Below are 21,277 nucleotides of genomic sequence, written 5' to 3'. Positions count from 1 at the left end.
CTACTGAAGCCCATGTGCCTAGAGCCTGTGCTCTGCAACAAGAGAAGCCACCGCAATGAGAAGCCCACGCACCGCAACGAAGAGTAGCCCCCGCTCGCCACAACTAGAGAACGCCCACGCACAGCAGTTAAAACCCAACGCAGCCAAAAATAAATAAATAAATAACTTTATTTAAAAAAAATAATGACTAAAATAACAATATTAAAGACTATATGAGAGGCAACTTAGCATCTTAAGAGCATAGAGTTTGGAACTAGATAGTCTAGGTTCAAATCCCTGTCTCCACATTAGCTGTGCTAGCTTGGGCATGTGACAACTTCTCTGTGCCTCAATTTTCTGATCTGTAAAATGTGATAAGAATAGTGCCTACTTCCAGGATTGCTGTGAGAATGAATGAGTCAACATGTTTGTATCAATACATGGTAATTGTTATGCAGCACTTAGAACAGTGTGTGGCCCAAAGTAAATGCTATGTGAATGTTGCTGTGATAACTGTACAGCTGTGTGACACTTAATAAGTTAGTTAACCTCTCTGTGCCCTCATTTCTTAGTTTCTTCATTTGTAAAATAGGGATAACAACTTTGACTTCCTAATAAGGCTGTTATGGGTATGAGGAGATACTCTTAAGTTCTTGGTGTCTGGCAAGTTGTAAATGCTCAATCAAGGTTAGTTATCATTGCCTTAGGTGCTAACTTGATGGATCTGGGGGCTGGTAACTATATTTAAATTGCTGGGTCCATTCCATTCTAGATATAGTTGCACCCAAACTCAATTTTAGAAAAAGTGAACAAAACCGTATATAAAAATTACTCGTGAATGAAAAGAAGTGAAAGTAACCCAGAATACGATCACTGTCAATTAAGTCAGTCCTACTGCTTCTCCTTCATGAGACAGCTCGACTGGCCTAGTTTATCTTCTAGATTAAACACTTTTTCTCGTAAGGAAGGTGGTCCTCAAAGTCGCTGTTTCCTGATGGAGGCATTTGGCTCTCTGAACGGTCACAGCCTTCCGCAGAAGGGAGGCTGACAGGGCAGCAAGGGGAATATTTCAAGGATTTAGAGAACTTAGGTACCAAATGACAGCCGAGATGACCCACTCAACCTCTGTCAGAGACCACATTGTGGGAAAGGGGTATGGGAGTTAAGAACAGAGGGGCATCTGAACATACCCAGAACTCTAAACTGCTGCTGGAATCAGGGGATCAGATGCTCAGCAAGTGTTGAGAAAGGGTTGTATACGGGCGACCAACCAGACCAGTGGAAGCTCATCTTGGAGCTGAGGGACCAGGTCTCTGGCGCCTCTCAGATCTGGAGCCAGTTCCTACCTCAGCTGACATTTAGAAGGCATAATAGCAGTACGTATCTCTGCCAGGATTGCAAGTGTGGGTTTATACAGCCTGTGCCCACCTACTCGCACCATGTGAAAATGTGCTCTCCTGCCCCAGCAAATAAGAAAATAGGATATAGAAACCAGAGGAGGAATTGTTATTGCACTGCAGTTGGTTTTGGTCACAAAGTCTGTCTTAGAGCAGAATTCTGGATTGGCACCTTCCTGGAAAACAAAACAAAAACAAAAACAAAAACCATCTCCACACACATCTTCACCCCCTTTTTCCCTCCAAAGCTTCATGAGTTAGGAATTCCCCACTGACTACCACCTGCAAAACCACCCGAGTGACCTCTAGCTGGTCAGAAATCCAATACTGTGACAGCTTTGACAAAGGAAATCAGTCTGTCCCCTTTCTTGAGATCCGCTGTGAGTGAACAAAAGTCAGAAGCAGAGACCTGCTCTTCTTTGTTTAAAGCCATGTCAAAGCATGCTTTGAAAGTGCCCGACTTCATGCTTGACAAAGTCTGCTCTGAACCCAGACTCCAGAATGGATTGGTACTTGCGGGCCTCTCAAGACTCCTGCCTGGAATTTCAATACTGGAATTCTTCAGGTCATTTCCCGTGGAAGTCATCACCCAAATGACTGCGTGCCATTCACACTCTGTAGGGCTGACTCAGCGAGCCGCCTTCCCACCCAGGGCTGTGAGCAGCGCCTTTTAAACTCTGCAGTGGTGACAGATCTGTTGCAAGAGAAGTGCTATTTTTCTTGGAATAGAATTTGTCCCCCTGGAGATATGAGTGCCAGCAGCCTGCAATGGTCGCACTACTGGAACAAAATTCCCATTACAAAGATGCCGTGGGACATAGTGGGGAGATCCAAATGTGTCCCTTAAGTCGAGGTTTAGGTGAGCCCTTGGTTCCTCTCACCCTGCTTATCAAGTTCTGTGGACCTTTTTACTGCTACAGGAAACACTAAACACCGGCAGAAGCACTTCCTTAAAAGATCACCGAATCATGGGACTTCCTTGGCGGTCCAGTGGTTAGGACTTCGCCTTCCAATGCAGGGGGTGCAGGTATGATCGCTGGTCAGAGAGCTAAGATCCCACATGCCTTGTGGCCAAAAAACCAAAACATAAAAAAAAAAGAAGCGATATTGTAACAAATTCAATAAAGACTTTAAAAATGGTCCACATCAAAAAAAAAACGTAAAAACAAAAATCACCGAATCACAATACACCAAAATATTAAGTACATGGCAAGACTCTTCTGTCCTTTAGAAGACACAGAAGTCACCTTTGTCAAAGCTTTGCACATCTAAGCACCAGGACACCACAAAGCTTCCTAATGAATGTGGCCCAGGCTGCAGTTTATGGTGTTTAACTGACAGACACATAATTTGCTTAACATCAGTTTTTCTTGATACAGTGAAATCTGTAGCTTTTGCATTAACAGAACCATTTGTAAGTTGAGCTCTGAAGGCCTGAACACATGATACTAAGGCTTCTGACCGAGACGTGCTGAGCGAGCCAGTCTCCCCTCGCTTCCTCCTGGCAGGAATTCCCCGTTTGTTTTTTTGTTTGTTTGTTTAACATCTTTATTGGAGTATAATTGCTTTACAATGGTGTGTTAGTTTCTGCTTTATAACAAAGTGAATCAGCTATACATATACATATATCCCCATATCTCCTCCCTCTTGCATCTCCCTCCTACCCTCCCTATCCCACCCCTCTAGGTGGTCATAAAGAACTGAGCTGATCTCCCTGTGCTATGCGGCTGCTTCCCACTAGCTATCTAGTATATAGTAGTGTTGTGTATATATGTCCATGCCGCTCTCTCACTTCGTCCCAGCTTACCCTCCCCCCTTCCCATGTCCTCAAGTTCATTCTCTATGTCTGTGTCTTTATTCCTGTCCTGCCCCTAGGTTCTTCAGAACCATTTTTTTTTCTTTTTTTAGATTCCACATATATGTGTTAGCATACGGTATTTGTTTTTCTCTTTCTGACTTACTTCACTTGTATGACAGACTCTGTCTGTCATACAAGGTCCATCTACCTCACTACAAATAACTCAATTTTGTTTCTTTTTAATGGCTGAGTAACATTCCATTGTATATATGTGCCACATCTTCTTTATCCATTCATCTGTCGATGGACACGTAGGTTGCTTCCATGTCCTGGTTATTATAAATAGAGCTGCAGTGAACATTGTGGTACATGACTCTTTTTGAATTATGGTTTTCTCAGGGTATATGCCCAGTAGTGGGATTGCTGGCTCGTATGGTAGTTCTATTTTTAGTTTTTTAAGGAACCTCCATACTGTTCTCCATAGCAGCTGTATCAATTTACATTCCCACCAACAGTGCAAGAGGGTTCCCTTTTCTCCACACCCTCTCCAGCTCCCCATTTGTTTTCCCACCCACTTTGGAGTAACTTGGGATTTGGTGCTGGTGCTTGAATTTTTCAAACCCATTTAGCATTCAGGAGTAACTGTGGCTTTTTAGAAGCAGAAATGCATCCTGCCAGAGATGGTACTGGGGCTTGAGCTGTAACTTCAAAGTTTCTTTGATCCAAGCCCTCACCAGCATCTGCCGTCCCCAATCGGCGCGCTGAGTGATCAGTGATGCTGTTTGTCCACGGAAGACATAGTGAGATGGAAGCACTCAGACAATCTGCATTGTGATAGGAAATGTCCCAGGCTTTAAAAGTCTGTATCTGTTAATGTGGTTGCAATTAAGAAATCACTTGATGATTTTTGCAAGTCTCAATGGAGAAAAATTAAAAGCAACAAAGCTTCAAATGGATCTAAAACGAAAGCATGTTTTAAAGCCTCCGGTAAGTAATTTTTGTGCCACTTCTTATAAAATTATTCAGGAGACTGTGAGCTCCTTAAGAACAAGAGTGGTGGCAACTTCCTTTACCACACGATCACGCAGGGGCCTGGTCTATGCCCATGATATATTTGCTGAACGAAGAACTCATGCTTTAAAAATATAATGCTGTAAAGTCCTAAGCACTGGGATCTTTTATATACAATATTTAAGATGTCTGAATGTCTTGTTGGCAATCCGTTCAAGTTACTGAATAAACCTCGACATATTAAAGCAACATTTTGCTAACATAGATCCCTGATCCCTTTTCTGAACCCCTTGAGGCCATATGTGTTGAAATTCAGGATCTTTTAGATTTTAGAAAGGAAATAAATATGGTGAGTGTGCCATCTATTACCTAACACCCCGGAGACATCTGGAGCTCCCTATAATCAAGCATTAATATTTCTGCAGAAGTGTGTGTGAATAGTCCCACTTGGTAGGATAAATATAAACAAAAGCTCCAAATAGCTTCATGTCAGTTGAAGCCAGGTTTCCTTCCAAACGACTTATGAAAAACTTTTATGTATCACAGCTCTTTGGATTCTGGAATTATGAGTAAGGATTCTGGAATTATGAGTAAGGCCTGTATTCTCTATGGAATCTCTCTTCTCCTCTAAAAACAGGCTTGTCAAAATTAGGAATGTTTCACTGTGCTGTTTGTGCTTATTTCCCCCTATTGAAATATCTTAAAGTGTGAGTTAAGTCAAAATTTCCTTTATATATTAGCTCCTCAAAGGAGTTGGCTGGCACTTTAGGAATTTGTTTTCAGCTGCTTTCTTTCATCTGCAATTACGTTAAACCAAATTGCTCTTTTCTAATGCAGAACAACCTTTCTATTCGTCCATGAATCCATCCATTCATTCATAGCAAAACATTTATTTAAGGTTTGGTATGTGCAAAACACCATGCTAGGCTTTGACAGTCTCTGAGTGGTGTGGAAGTGGTAGTGGGTAAAAACACTAGAATGCATGGATTTAAACTATCAAGCATGATATTTATGAAAAAAATAGAGGAGTTATAAGGTAGTCACTTTCAACCAAGGCAGCTAATGTAACTGACACGAGAACAAGGGGTCTGGCCCCTGGAGTTCCCTGGCCATCACAAGCTGGAGGGTACTTTTTCTTCTAGCCACGGTCAGAAGTCAGTGATAATACTGAGTGGTAAACTTTGCTGTTCTAAAGAAGAAAGCGGGAGGGAAAGAGACACTTAGACAGATGTCACCTTCACGTGGCGGCTCAGCGCTGGAGGAGCTCATGCCAGAACACACCAGAAGCTGTTCTTTGGGGATAGAAAGGGATAAAAAACAGCAGAAAAAACCTGCTCATCTCTAATACCTGGGAAGCTTTAAGAGGGCCACTCAGATTAGCCAGAGACCTCAGGTCACTGTCTTTGGGAAGATAAAAATCCTCTCAGCCCTTTATTCTTAACTAATTTCACCTACAGTATGTTGTAATGAATACCTCTGTCTTCTTAAAAAATTCATTGAGAGAGAGAGAGAGCGATTTCTTTCCCTGAGGTTAAAAAAAGGCGACGAAATAAAGATTTTTATAGAGATATCATGTGGAACAAAGAAGACTCTAGAAAACACAGGGGGAAGACGTAAGAAAAGGTGGCTAGGGTAAGGAGAAATAAGACATGGACCTTAAGTAGACACACCCTTCTCTGTGATGTTGCAGAAACAGCCCTGGTTCTTTCAGGAACTGGTGGGTCGCGAAAACTGGTGCCACAGGATGGGGGGGTTACAAAGTGGCTCGTTCCCAGGCCCCGGATGTCGCGTGAACGTGAGCCGATGAAGCCAACAGCGGCCTCCCTTGCTGCCACGTGGTGGGCTGGCCTCATGAACAACTCTTTGTTTTTCCTCTCAGTGGCCACTACGGTGCCTCTGGGCTTTATTTTCCATCAAATTTCCACTAATCCTAAACTACAGAAAAACATAGCTGCTGGCGCTCCCCTTTCCCTTCCCAGAGCAATACAGTCTGCAGAGAAACCTTTTATGACCCAAGCCCCGCCTCGTACGTGCTATAAAAGCCCCATATGCCACCGGTTTGCCCACAAGTGCTTTCAAAAAGGTGCCTCATGGGCCCCAGACCCTGGGCTGCAAGGCAGCCTGTGAATAGTGCCCCTTGTTAGAGTGGTTGCTATAGCGAACCCTTGTTTTTAATTCAATTGCACAGTAAATAATACTTTATATGCAATGGGGGGGGGGGGAGGGTGGCCCCTTCAGGTTGCCTCCTCTTCGTTGGTCGTAAAGGGGCATTTGAGGCTTTGAGTAGCAGAGCAGGGCACCTGCTTCTTCAGCTTATTTGGACTTTGATGCTTTCCTTCCTTGCAGGGATGTTGAGGTTTAATGCGTTCTGAACACCAATATCAACAGAAACATCAAATTTTATTAAGATTTTAAAAAATAACTTTTTTTGGTGTGTCTATTGGCATAAATTGGTTCATAGTATTATCTTGATATTATTCTAATGTCCATCAAATCTGTAGTGATAGCTTTTTTCATTTCTAGTACTGGTAATTTATATTACCTTTTCAACTCTTTTCTGAATCTAAAAAAATGATACAAATGACCTTATTTACAAAACAGAAACAGACTCACAGACATAGAAAACAAACTTATGGTTACCAAAGGGGATAGTTTTGGGTGGGTGTGAGATAAATTTGGAATTTGGGATTAACATATACACACTACTATATATAAAATAGGTAAACAGCAAGATCTACTGTATAGCACAGGGAACTATACTCAATATCTTGTAATAATCTATAAGGGAAAAGAATCTGAAAAAGAATATATATATATATATATATATATATATATATATAAATATATATATATATAACTGAATCACTTTGTTGTACACCTGAAACTAACACAACATTGTAAACCAGCTATACTTCAGTTTAAAAAAAAAATTTTTTTTTTAATTAAAAAAAAAGAAAAAATAACATTTTAAACAAACACTTCTCCTATGTCTTTGGGATAAAATCTAAGTGGGAAGTAGCATTTCTACTTGTCAGCAGATCCTCTAACCTCTACTTGCTGTGACCTTGAAGAGATGTTTGGTCACGTTAAAGGACTTTGGGGAGAAAAATGCAGCACCAAGAAACAGAAAATGTGGTCTAGGTAAGCTTCTACATCACATGATAAATAGTTGACAGCTTTGGGACTGATTGTTCTGGAAACGTAGAAAAATGGGAATGAACGGAAAGAACTCAAGGGGCAGCAAAGGGGCACCCCTCCCGGTAATACACAGCCAGGGTCAGGAGCAGTACACTTCTGGGGAATAAAAATAAAAGGAGCATAGAGGTTAATAAAATGGGGACATATTCCTCTCTCCAAACACAGTCAGGCGAAAATTACTTATCACCTGCTGGAGTGGATGTGAGAACGGGCCAGTGACCAAGTGTGTGGTGGGGAGTATTTTGTGACGAAGAGGCAATCTACAAGCAGCCCTGCAACAGGCTTCCTCTGGCTTCCTCGCGGAGCAGAATCTGCGGCTCTGTCTCCTCATTAGAGGACGACAGCTGTTTCTCCCTATAATTAGCTCACAGCTCAATAGTTAGCCCCAGTCCCTCACACCTGTACCACACGCAACATGGAAATTACAGAAGCACATGTTGTTTTTTTCTTAAATCACCTCCACTTACACACATTGTTAAGCATCTAATAGAAAACAACCGTACCTTCCCGGCTCCCTTCCTCCTCAGAAAGCTTTTTAAAAGCAAATGGGGAAACCCTTCGTTTTTATGAGCCCCACTTCCCATTTCCAATCTCACCTCCATGCTCTACGGCCCCCTCGATTAGAGAAGGTCTCCAATGCTGTCAACAAACCCACCATGCGTCAGGCCATAAAATCTTATTTTCAGCCACCTGCAGGATGATGGAGGGAAGAGGAAACTGGACTGAGAGAGGGGTGAGGGGTAGAGCTGCAGCTGGCGGCTGAAGATGGTTTCAGCAGAATTCACCGGGGGCTGGAAGGGTGCAGAGTCTCAGGTCATTTCCTGCCAGGTCTGTGCTGCATGGGGGGAGAATCCGTAATCACACTGTCTCACAGTTCCATTAGTGTCAAAGCTCATTAGGAGCCCAATCCACTCGGCAGCAGCGGGCACACAAAAGAAAGAGCCAGCCAAAGTCTGCAGAGCGCGGGGTCATGGTTACAACGTGGGGCGGGCGAGAAGGAGGGATTGTAAAATTCCCGGCTGGGTAATTAGAGTCAGCAGGGAAGCAGCTAGGCCCTAGCAGGCCTCTCATTTCTCTCCTGGCTGTCTTGGAGGATTGGCAGGGCTGCATCCTTCCAGGGGCGAGGCGATGGGCCTGGGTCACAATTCACAAAGGAAAATGATCGTCAGTTTGCTCTCTGCTCCTGGGATAGGCCGGGGAGGCGGACCGTGGTTCCTACAGTGGTCAGTGTGCAGGTAGGGCAGGGGGAGGAGGTTGCCTTGGGTGCAGTTCATCGAAGAAACTCAGGTAGTTGACCGTTGGCTTCTACTAAGTTAACCTGAGTAGGTTCACATTCCTTCTGCATTGGATAAGGAAACTTAACGAAGGCTCTGGAGGTGTGACAAAATATAGGGGTGTTATGAACTGATACCAACTTGCTTTGTCATCACAGTATGTCCTTCCGATTTCCTGCAAATCCAACTACAGCAAGAGAGCTCATGTGCTATAGGTGACACGTACAAGATGGCTCACTCTGGCCGTGATGTTTGCCCTTCATGGCAGTTTCATAAATTATGGAAACGTACCCATCCGAAAAGGATTTTTAAAAATGTGTTGTAATTGAAGTGTAATCTATATGCAATAAAATTTACCTATTCTAAGTGTACAATTGGGCGAGTTTTGACAAACGTATACCTTTGTGTAATTATCACTACAGTAACGTTCAGAATGTTTCCATCTACCCAGAAGGGTTCCCTCTTGCCCCTTTGCAATCAGTGTCCTTCCACACCCCTCGCTCCCACCCCCAGACAACCAATGATCTGATTTCAGTTATTATGATTTTGCCTTTTCTAGTCTTTTACATAAGCGTAACCATATAGTACGTAGCCTTTTGAGTCTGGCCTCTTTCAGATTCTTCTATACGGTTGCATTTTTCAGCAATCTGTTCCTTTGGATTGCTGGGTGGTGTCTCATTGTAGGAATATATCACAATCTATTTACCCGTTCGCAGGTGGATGGATATTTAGGCTACTGCCAGTTTAGGGTTGTAATGAATAAAGCTGCTCTGAACATTCAGGTACAAGTCTTTGTGGAGATATGTTTTCACTTCTCTTGGTCATCTTCCCCTCTGTTATCAAATAGGGAAATAATTAAAATCAGATCTCCTTGACTGATCATCCTGCCGAAGAGGGAGGAAGTGGCCCTTGGCCTAAGGTACAGGAACAAGCGGAATTCTATATGTTTCAGGATGCGACAATAGAGGAAAGAAAAGGCAATGAAACAGGTGCCGTCTCCTGCATAGGCACTCGACAGGGACCCTGAGTTCCAGGCAGTAGTTCGGTATTGGTGACTGTGTGACATGGTCAAGTTTGAGGTCAGTGAAGGCAAGCTCTCCTCAGTTACAAAACCATATGACTCCATAAAGCACAAAACTCTGAAACCAGACTTCCTTTTGGTAGCTTACCGCCTAAAGAGGCTAGTGATTATAAAACTAAACACACAGTGTGAAACCAAAGTGCGAAACATGAAGAGAAACAATGAAATCTGAAGCACTTCATTGGGGCTTCATTAAAACATTAAAAACATTTCTGAGGAAGGCTCTGAGAACCGGACTTCTATACACTGATTAGAAAGCTCTGATCAATATCAAAGTACAGAATGGTCCACAGTTAGATTCTGAGGGTACCGTTCCTATATCAGATTGACTGGGTTTGTGTATCAAAACATAATAGCAAATGGCCTCGTGTTGCCGAACTTGACTCTTAAAAAGTCCAGCTGCATTCTTTGGGCTTCATCCAGCAGCAAGATGGGAGACTCCATCACTGCGATGGCATGTGGGTTGCTGTGCCGTAGAGGAGAATGCAAGATGGCCCATCCTCCTGCTCTCTGCTGGTCTGCTGGTTGACCATCCTAAAAACTGCCCTGTGGCCAGCAGAAAATAATTTCTTTCATTCTCAGAAAGACTGGAAAAGTACAGAAATAAGAAACCGTTTTAAGCATCCGTTTTTAAGCCAAGGCTTCATTTTTCAAGAACACCTGAAACCACAACGATTCTTATTGCGTTCTGTTTGCCTAGCTCCTTTGTTAAGGGCCTGACCTTAACTTCGCTATTATACATTTTGGAATTTCTGGAGCCCAGTTTTACCCTGAGGGAAAATAAGGAAACAAATAAGCTTTAAGAAAAATTTTTTTGACCTAACCCTACATCCTAAGGTCACCATTGAAATACATCAGATTTAAAATCTGCAAGGTCTTCAGGCCAGTCTCACAGGAAAGTCAGGAAAACTAGAAGCTGTGAAGGACACGGATCTGCTGAATATATTAACCTTGCATATGTGTGTGGATGTGTGTTTCCTAATCCTCTAAGGTAAATTTATACCAATCCATACAGATGTACTCCTTTCTGTTTATTATTCCCAATTGTGTAATGGAGGTTAACGTCATGCAAAGAAAAAAACTCCGGAGTTTGACAGCACTCCACCTATATTCTTTTAAGGCAAAACAAAGAAAAGGCAAGCTTGTTCTTTAAGCCAGTATTCCTCACTCCCTCATTCTACTCAGACTGGATCGTCTTAAATCTGATTTGGGATTTGAGCGTTATTTGGATTAGCTCATTAGTGGGGCACCGTTCTGACAAGCCACTAATCTGGGGCACTGGTGCACAGCGCCATGACAGTATTATGCTGAAAATGAGAAATCTAATGAGATTAGACAGATCCTAGTGCACATGGTCTAAAGGTACTTTGTATGGCAACCCACAAGCTTGGGAACGCAGGAGGTGGACAGGTTGAGGCATCGGACTCAGCTGAGCTAGAACACAGCCGCTGGAATGCCCAGAAGTGATCTCATTCAGAAAGGCAGCAAAGTTGCACATTTTCTAAGCAGGTTCTGTGGAATGTCAAGCAATTGCCCAGATTAAAAAGCCATAATAGTAAAAGGGAATTACTTTGGGGGCAGGGTGTCAGTGGGAGGGGCTGTGAGCAGAGATGAAGCTTTGAGGTAAAACTCTGATGCAGTTTTACATCTCTGTATTAGAAGCAGAAGAGTTACAGGTAAGGATTCATTGGCATCTGGAACCAGCAACCTGTTATGTTCTGAAGTTACTTGCCCAGTACTGCTGTCCAAGTAAACGCCACTGACGTTTTCCCCTCTGTGAAAATGATTTTCTTTCTTCTCTTGTGATTTTAGTTGTTTTTAAGCTGAACAGGACATACTGGTTCTTTTCTGCTTAGAATGGGTCTGTCCCTAAAGTCAGAAAACGCTGGGCTCCAACAATGCGTGATTTATAATGTCCAGATGTGGCTATGGGGCAACGCACAACACACAGTGGAAGGGGGCTTGGTGCCTCCCCCATCCCTTTCCCTCCTCCTTCACTCCAAGAGGAAAACAAAAGTTTCCATGGCATTTTCTTGCTTGTAAGTGGAAAATCAAGCCATTAACAGAGGCAGGAGTTGGCCCCCTGGGATGTAATTCCTTTTTTCTATTGTGCTGGTGTGCCACCTTGTGGTGACTTTTGGAACTCCATGAAAGACCTGCTTGTTCACATAGCTGCCACCAATTTAGTATCCTTCCTAAACCCTAGAAAAAAATTCAGTGTCAATCCATTCTGTGAATCATCTTTAAAATGAGTGTGTGTGCAAGACAAAAGCAAATGTATTTCCAGCACATGTGAATAACATGAAATCAAGCACGTGGCTTCTTTTGTATTCTTCCTTAGCAGGCAATGAATAACCATTTTGACTTAAAAGTCAAGAATTATCATTTAAGTATTTAGAACTGAATACATGGCAGAACTGGTTCCATTTTCTTATTTTACCTTTCCAAAAGTTTTTAGGGATTTAGAGGAGAAGGTCAGCCGACACATTTTAATGGAGTCCCTCTGTTTGTTTTAAATATCTTCATCAAATGTAGATGAGGACCTTTAGGTATGTTAGAGCAAATCAAGAATTCTGGTCCTGACACAAAAGGGGGAAGGGAAGGAACAGACAAATTCCAGGTGTCATAGAATTGTAAGAACTTTCAGAGGCTGAGATAAGGATTCCAAAGGAGAGAGAGAAAAAAAAAAATTACCTGAAAAATGTATCTTCGAAAACACATTTTAACCTTTCCTACCAGAAGACAAAACGCACAGTCCAAAACATTTGTCAGAATCTCAAAAAGAGTTCTAAGAATCCCTGGGAGATGACTTTGGACACTGCGATGTGCTGCTCTTGTGAGCCAAGGATGGACTGTATTTGTAGAGATTTAAGTGTTCGAAGCAGAAGAAAAAGCTGAAAAGCGTCAACCATTCCCAAAGTCTTGGTGAGGTAGGGGGAGTGGTTCATGATTCAAAATATCATTGTTCCTCTGGTTTGCAGGGCAGAAATAAAGACACAGATGTAGAGAACAAACGTGTGGACACCAAGGGGGAAAGTGACGGGGTGGTGGAGGGAGGTGGTGGGATGAATTGGGAGATTGGGATTGACATGTATACACTGATGTGTATAAAATGGATAACTAATGAGAACCTGCTGTATAAAAATAAATAAAATTCAAAAAAAAGAAACAAAAGATCATTGTTCTAAATAAAATTGTTTACAGGAATCCAGGCAGCAAGAGAAAGAGAGGTTAAGTTTTTCCTTTTCAACAGAATCCATCGGTAGACATTTTTGTTCTGCCTTTTCTTCTTGAGTCATCAAAACCCTCTGCCATTCAACTGTGGTTGAGCAATAATCTATTAATTTCACTTAAACACACACTAAAAGAGCTGATGTTGATTAATCCGAGTGGAAGAAGCAGACATGCTTTGGAAACAAAAACTCTGTTAGTGCTTCGAAAGGAACGTCCATTGGCCACCGGGAACTCTGTTGCTAGGGAGACGGTTACCAGGCACAGGTGCTGTAGTGGCCGCCCCCCACCCCCAACCCCTAGCTTGTTTGATACCCTTTGGACTGTTGTCATGAACGAAGAGTTTTCAAATATTTAATTTTTCCTGTGTGTCCTAGAAAGAAGGGACTGTGCTGGTGTGACTGCTTTTCAAAGGCAAAATCAGAAAGGGAGGAAAGGAAGAGTGGGGATATGGGAGAACGTGGGCAGATAGCCATGCTGAAAGTGGGCAGTGTTGGGGAGGCATGGGCAATGAAGTGAGCCAGAGACAACGGCCCACCTAGTAATCATTGAACTAAGTCCTGGGTCGGTGGCAAGGCTGACCCGTGAGGACAAAGAAGTCAAAGCACTGCGACTTCTACTTGTCCTATTGTATTGAGGGCTGACCAAGTGCCAGCCAATCTGCCTGGTCCTTACACACCCCATCCTATTAATGCTCACACTCACCCAACACTAGGCCTTATTATCACCGTTTAACATGCAAGAATACCAAGCACCAGAACGGTTACAAAACTTGCCAAATGCTAATGCCGCCCCCCCTTTTTTTGGTCTGATTTCAAACTCTTGTCTGCCTCCAAAGATCTTCTTCCAGGGACTCTCAGAGGACTTGAAATTGCTAAGATGTATTAGCAAAAATTTACAAAACACCAACTCTGTGCGATGACACATTTTTGGCTGGAGTGTGTGTGTGTGTGTGTGTGTGTGTGTGTGTGTGTGTGTGTTCAGTATAATTGCAGATACGGGTCTTGCCTTTAGTGGAGATTAGAACCTGGCTGGAAAAAAATAAGCAGATGCAAAAATAGTAAAACACTTACTTGTCTGAAAAATCGAGGAGTGAACAAATATTATAGGTAGGTGCTGAGGGGGAAAACTTCCCCAAACTAGAATATCGGAGGTAGAGTCTGGACGGATTTCAGGTAGTTGGAGACAGAGTCTTTCCTGGTCTGGGAGTTGGAAGGCAGATACAACCAAAGACGTGATTGAGTTGACTTTTGGTGGGTGAAAGGAATCTAGTGGTCTGGCTTTCTGTGTTGTCCTAGGAAGGTGGGCAGACCTCAGTGAGGTAATAAAAGGGATCATTTTATGAAAGTGGTATCAGGTGATTTGAACCGGCCGGTGAACTAGGATCTTGCCAGTGTGAGTTTGTGGGTGTGTGCATGTGCTCAGTGGTGAGCCTGGGATTGGGGGCAAGGAGGTGGCAGAATGGAAGGTGAGAAAGACAGGGAAAAGCAACTGATAATCAATTTAGCTTTTCTGAGGATTTTGCCCAGAACCAGTTCAGGTTTGTAATACACACATTCAGTTGTGGAAGTTTCTGTCCTTTAACTAAGAAAGGAAAACAAAAACTGTAACATATTTGCATTTTGTTATTAATTCATGAGAAAAAAGTCCCTATAGGAAGAAATATATATATATTATAAATATATATATATATAATATATATATATATATATATATTTTTTTTTTTAATATCCAGGAGGAGACAAGTGCCATTCAGAGCGGTTCAAGCCCTTCATCTTTTACCACAGGTACCAGCGGAGCTGAAGGGACTTTGCAGAGGCTATGGGGCTGCAGCTGCAGCAGGCAGACATGAAAGCACCAGGCCATGAGGCCCATTAGGAAAAGGTGAGACAGTGAATTATTTTTATAGCCTGGAAATGACATATCTCATTCATTCAGTGAGTTATTTACCCTCTGGATTGAGTTCATGGACCTATGAGTCATATAAACACATCTATTGCTTTATCTTTGGGGACAGGAAGAGGGGAGAAGGTTATGCTATGAGAAGCGAGGGGAAGGGGAAGGATGGGCTGATAAATATGTCAAGACCTCATTGAGCAAGTCTGGGTCATGGCAGGGCCTATCCCGTCTTGGTAGATTCTAGCCCCTGTGAGGGTTTACAAGCCAGGTCTGCTTTCTCTCTGGTATGAGAGGAAGCTTGCCACCCACTCGCTACAACCCTGGATGAGGCGCATTTCAAAAGGGAAAAGATTACCTCTTCCGCAATTTGACCATTCTTTCACTTGAGGAAGGGGTGTGTGTGTGTGTGTGTGTGTGTGTGTGTGTGAGAGAGAGAGAGAGAGAGAGACAGAGAGAGAGAGGGAGAGGGAGAGAGAGAGAGGAAGAGACCATCTGCTGGCAATGAAATTACTTTTGTACTTTAATCCAAATCACACCAAATTGGACAAGTAATTTACTGGCCACCATGTGATGCCTGCCTCACTGATAACTATCTACTGGCCCATCTTGCTGTATAAAACTACCATTTGGGGGGAAAGGTAACAGCCTAGATGCAAATACTTCTCTGCTCTGTTTTGGTATCTTAGTGAAAAATCAAACCTGCCTGCCTTCAGTCCCATTTAAATAAAAACATCACTTGCCTCTAACCAGTAGAATACATTTTCCCAGCTGATGGATGCTTTTCCATTTATTTTATAATGTATTTTTTCCTCAGCAAGGGACTGTTCTTCAGAATGTCAAAGAGGAAATATTCCCAAATCATCTGCTGTGATTGGCTGGCTTGGGCCTAATCAGATGATGAGGTGGGGAGGGGGAGAAAGCAGTCATTTGTCACACTGGTACTCCAGCCCCGGATAAAGAGGTGCTTTGTAATGCCAGCCTGCCTAATCTCTGGGCCACAATCAAATTATCCCCCCCTTTCTCCCCTACTCTCCTCCCCCATCTCTCTGTCTCCCTCTCTCTCTCTCTCACACACACACACACACACACACACACTCACACCCTACCTCTTCAGATCTATCACTGACAATACAGTTATTAAACAAAATCTCAGCCCAGAGAAGTAATAACATCAAGGATTCATTTCTTTATCAAATGATGTGGCCTGAAGGAAGAGGACTTCATGCTTGCAGAAAGACCCAAGTACGTTCATCGCCCGAGGGAAAGGCGTGGGTTTGTGATTTTTTTAATACTCGTCAAATGAGCAGCACAGGAGAGAGTGAGAGAGAGGTCCCCAGGAGTGTTTGCACATACAAACAGGTCGCAAACCTGCTCTTTGAAGGGGGCTAAAGAGGTTGGGGGGAGGTGGGTGTTTGAGATGGGCGGGGAGCACGCTGACCTGCGGTGACCAGCCCAGCCGCAGATTGAAAAGGAAGAGCCTGGAAGAGTCATCACCTGATCTTTAAATCTGGGAGTGTGATAGTTCTGCTGCCTTTGCCATCAGACAGCGAGGGGGGCAGTGGAGTGTGGGGAGGTTACGGGGGACAGGCAAGAACAGAGCTACAGATGTGAGCCAGAGGTGCTCGGTCACGTTACAGGTTGAGTCCTTCTGAGAGCTCAGCCCCGCGCTCGCCCTCGTTTTGGCAGTAGCTGTCATCCACCAGCGTGAGATCCCACGTGAAGGATATGAAGTTTGGGCAGGAAATAGCCTCTCTTTATTCCTTTTGACCTTATTCACTGGGACGATTGTGACTTGTCACTCCCCTTGATACACGGGGAAAAAGAAGTCAAGAGGCTCGTGGGAGAACTGAAATCAACACATCGTGGTAAGACAGACCGGGCAGCCTGCTCTGTAGCTATCAGCGTTGCCAACTTAAATTGTCGATTTGAGCAAAGCCGCGATCATCATCCCGGGGAGAGTGTCTTCATCTAGTGTCTGCAGTTCCTATTTTGAATGTCTGATTATTGTATGAAGTGTGCTGCCCTAGAAGGTTTCTTCTTGGTGGCTGGGTTGCAATTACAAATCAGAATCACTTGTTCACTGCTACGCCCATTACCATCATGTGAAACAGCTGTGGGTGGCACTCAGGTTGCCATCTGAGAAGTTGTGCAGATTGGAATTGCAGGGGAGTTAATGCCCATGGAGTTGCTCTAAATCAAGGGGGGGATGGGAGCCTGCAGATAAATGCCCTGGTCTCCATCCTTTGATAGATATTTCTCAGAAGTCCCCAGCCAAATAGAGCCCTATTGCCGACAGCAGCAACCTTGATAACACATCTTTATATAGGCTTTTCCTTTCTCCCTCTCCCTGCTCCCTTGCTCTTACTTCTGTGTTTATGTCCCCAATAAACTACCTTCACCCAAGTCCTTATCTTGGGCTATGCTTTTAGGGCAAAACCAATGCAGACAGCACCAACTGAGCAAGCCTATTTTTTTCCGAGCACTTGTACATTAACGAATTCTTCAATGCCTCCTTTCTCAAATCTAAGGTGCAAGCTGCCAAAGCTGGTGATTGTCTTGCCACCTCTGCCATAGTGGGAGGGAGCTGGCATCGGAGATGGCACAGTAGCCAGCCAACATCCAGGGGTGTGCGGGCATCTGCAGGTGCCTTTTTAAGCATCATGGGAGGGGAGCTGGTTTAGGAACGTGTTGTTAACCCTCCCACGTCCAGGCTGCCGTCACAAAATGGGAATGAATTCATTCAATCATGAATTTATCAAGTATTTCTTGAAACTCCACCAGATGCTCCAGCAGTGTGCTAGAGTCTGAAGACAAAATGGTGAGCGAAACAGATGGCTCTCGCCTGGTGGAACTTAGTGTCTGAAGGGAAAGGCACAAATTCATCAAATAATCATCCACATGGATGTATAACTGTAATCTGTGCTAAGTGAGAGGAGCCATCACAGAGGTCAAATCTCTGCTGCTGGGCCTAGGAAGGCTTTCCTGGAGAAGTGATATTTGAGGCATAAAGGAGAGTTGGCGGAAGTATGGGTATTGGGGAGAAAAATACCCAGAGAGAAGAGCGCATGTAAAAATCCTTAAAACTGGGAGGGGTTGGAGGAATGACTTGTTGAAGGAACAGGACGCCACTGTGGACAAAAAGCAGGGTAAGAAAGCCTGAAGATGTCCGTGGAGACTAGGAAGGCAAGCAGGAACCAGGTCAAGGTCGTTTGTCTTTATCCGAAGAGCAACAGCAATCAACTGAAGGTTGGGTTTTTTTAAAAAAATTTTCTTTAATTATATCAGTAATGACGAATATACTTTTATTGTTAAACATCCAAAAATATATGTAATTCAAAAGTTTGTCTTTATTAGCTTCCCCAATCCAATTATTTTCACAAACATTACCCCTTGTGTCAAAAGAAACTGAATTTAGTGATAGAGCAAACGGATGGCCTGATACTAAGTGTCAATGCTATAAATTAAAAAAATCAGAAGACACATAGTCACATTACTTACGCATATCCAGTACTAGCTCTGAGAGTGCTAAAGGGACATTTTTGGCCTCTAGAAAATAAAATTTATTTGAAAATATTGTTTAATTCATCTTTATCTTTTCCTTTAAACATTTCTATCTTTTATTTGTTTAAAAATGTGTATATAATTTAAAAATTATGTATCTATAAGGGATGTTTGCTCAATCTTTTTCCGGCATGGGATCCATGAATATAAAGCTTGGAGACCACCATCACAGTACTTAAGAGCATGATTTCTTATATCGGTTTCCATGAGTTCAAATCTGAGACTCATCATGTACAAGCCAGGTGTTCTTGGCAATTTACTCTGTCTTGCTGTACTCACCTCTTAACTAGGGAGAATAACAGTACTTACTTCAAGGGTTATTATGAGTAGTAGATTAGATAAAACCTGCAAAGCACTTAAAATGGTGCCCAGCACATTACAAGCCCTCAATAAAGGTTAACAATTACTCTTAATGCTGTTAGTATTGTGTTGAGCTTATATTCAATCACCTTACTGAACTTTCTTTTGGGTTCTAACAGTGTATAAAAGGATTCTTTTGGATTTTCTTGGTCAACAGTCATTTCCTGGCAAACCATGACAATTCCAATATTTATTCCTTATTTCTTTGTCTTATCGTACTGCCCTATTACCTTTCACACTGAAATAGTAGCACTGAGGGCAGGCAACTTTATTTCTGTCTTTAATAGAGATGTCACCACTGTCTCACCACGAAGTATGATATTTGCTAAAGATCTAGCACATTTCTTTCATCAAGCTAAGAAAGATTACTTCTATTTTTAGGTTGCTAAAAGGTGTTATTTGGTATTGTGGATGGAAGGTATCAGTATTCAATAACTGAAATAAAAAGCTGAATTCATTACTTAAGTAAGAAAGGGTATACTAGTTAGTCATAATCTCTCTGAGCCAAACAACCTGCTGATCTTAGTTGGGATTTGGGGTCAAGGATTATTTTGCTCTTAGATGGGGTTTGGGGTCAAAGATTATTTTGAGGCAGTAGTTAGCTGACATCAAATTTAAAATTGTGTTTTGGGGAAGAAAAACGTGTTGATTGGCTAGGTTTCAGATCTGTCACTGAAATGACTCCTAATTGATTGACCTTCGAAAGTGTTGGACTGTCACTGACTTGGCACTCAGATGTGGGCTCAGTGAAGTGGGTGGCTATTGATCAGTTAGGTTGTGGTCAGTTGTCATTGACTGATCTAACAGCATGTAGAACATGGTACCTGGGGGAAAAAAGTGGGTGATTGTCCTGGCAAGCAGTTGTCTTTAAAGAGGTACAGATAAACGTTAGCTAGATGGCACATGTGGGGAGACTCCTGGTCCTAGGAAGCGGATCTAGGGTTTGAAGTCCAGTGAAGAGGACAGAACATGCTATCTGGAGAGTATACAAAACCAACAGGTTGACCTGGCAAGCCACTGTCTTTATGCATATACAATCACTAGTCATAAAACACAGCGGCAGGGAAACAAAAAGCAGGTACTATTTAGACATCTAAATACTGAGAAGGAGAGCATACTGAGAAGAAAAGTTTTCAGCAGGAACTCAGGTGTCAGGATCTGGGGCAGCAGGGTTATCAAGATGAAAGTAGGGTTCAAGATCTAGAAGGTCTGGGATAACAGACAGGGTGTCCAGGCCAGGAACCAGGCCTAAGACCAAAAGACACACATCTAGTTAGTAGGATGAGGCCACAGCATGATCTCAGAGGAATGTGGAAACAATTTATTAGGGCAAAGACGCAAGGACAGACCAGACCCATACCAAGAGTGACTTAATGCAGAGTTCTGAGCATCAAAGCCAGAGTTCCTGAAACAGGGTTGGACCTTTCAGCCCAGACAGGTGGTCTACCTGCATCAGGGGGAAACAATTCACACACAGGTTCAAACGAAGAGCCCTTAATGGAGGGACTATTTGCATAGGTGTGGGCAGAATTAAGGGACAATTAAAGGACAATGAGGCACCCACAGACTAGAGATGAGGCACACCTAGGACTTAAGGTGAAATAGTGGTATAAGAACTAAGTATGAACTGGAGCCTCGGAGGAGGGATTTCCTGGTGTGTACGTATTTTTTTTAATTGGAGTATAGTTGATTTACAATGTTGTGTTAGTTTCTACTATACAGCAAAGGGATTCAGTTATGAGTATGTATACATTCTTTTTCATATTCTTTTCCATTATGGTTTAGCACAGGATATTGAATATAGTTCCCTGTGTTCTACAGTAGGACCTTGTTGTTTATCCACTTTATATATAATAGCTTGCATCTGCTAACCCCAGCCTCCCACTCCATCCCTCCTCCACCCCTTGGCAACCACAAGTCTGTTCTCTATGTCTGTGAGTCTGTTTTTGTTTCACAGATAAGTTTATTTGTGTCATGTTTTAGATTCCACATGTAAGTGGTATCATATGGTATTTGTCTTTCTCTTTCTGACTCACTTCACTTAGTTTGATAATCTCTAGGTCCATCCAGGTTGGTGAAATGGCATTATTTTGTTCTTTTTTAATGGCCGAGTAGTATTCCATTGTATTTATACCACATCTTCTTTATCCATTCATCTGTTGATAGACATTTAGGTTGTTTCCTTGTCTTGGCTATTGTGAATAGTCCTGCAAAGAACATTGGGGTACACGGATCTTTTTGAATTATAATTTTCTCTGGTTATATGTCCAGGAGTGGGATTGCTGGCTTATATGGTAACTCTAGCTTTAGTTTTTTGAGGAACCTCCATACTGTTCTCCATAGTGGCTGCACCAACTTCCATTCCCACCAACAGTGTAGGAGGGTTCCCTTTTCTCCACACCCTGGTGTGTATTTTTAGCTCTGGAGGATGCAGATGCTCCAAGAGACTGAACACTGAAGCTGAGAGGGAGTGAAGGAAGAACTACCC

This window comes from Balaenoptera musculus, chromosome 7 (genome assembly GCF_009873245.2).
Source record: "Balaenoptera musculus isolate JJ_BM4_2016_0621 chromosome 7, mBalMus1.pri.v3, whole genome shotgun sequence".
NCBI classification, from domain to species: domain Eukaryota; kingdom Metazoa; phylum Chordata; class Mammalia; order Artiodactyla; family Balaenopteridae; genus Balaenoptera; species Balaenoptera musculus.
This window is presented reverse-complemented; position numbering follows the sequence as displayed.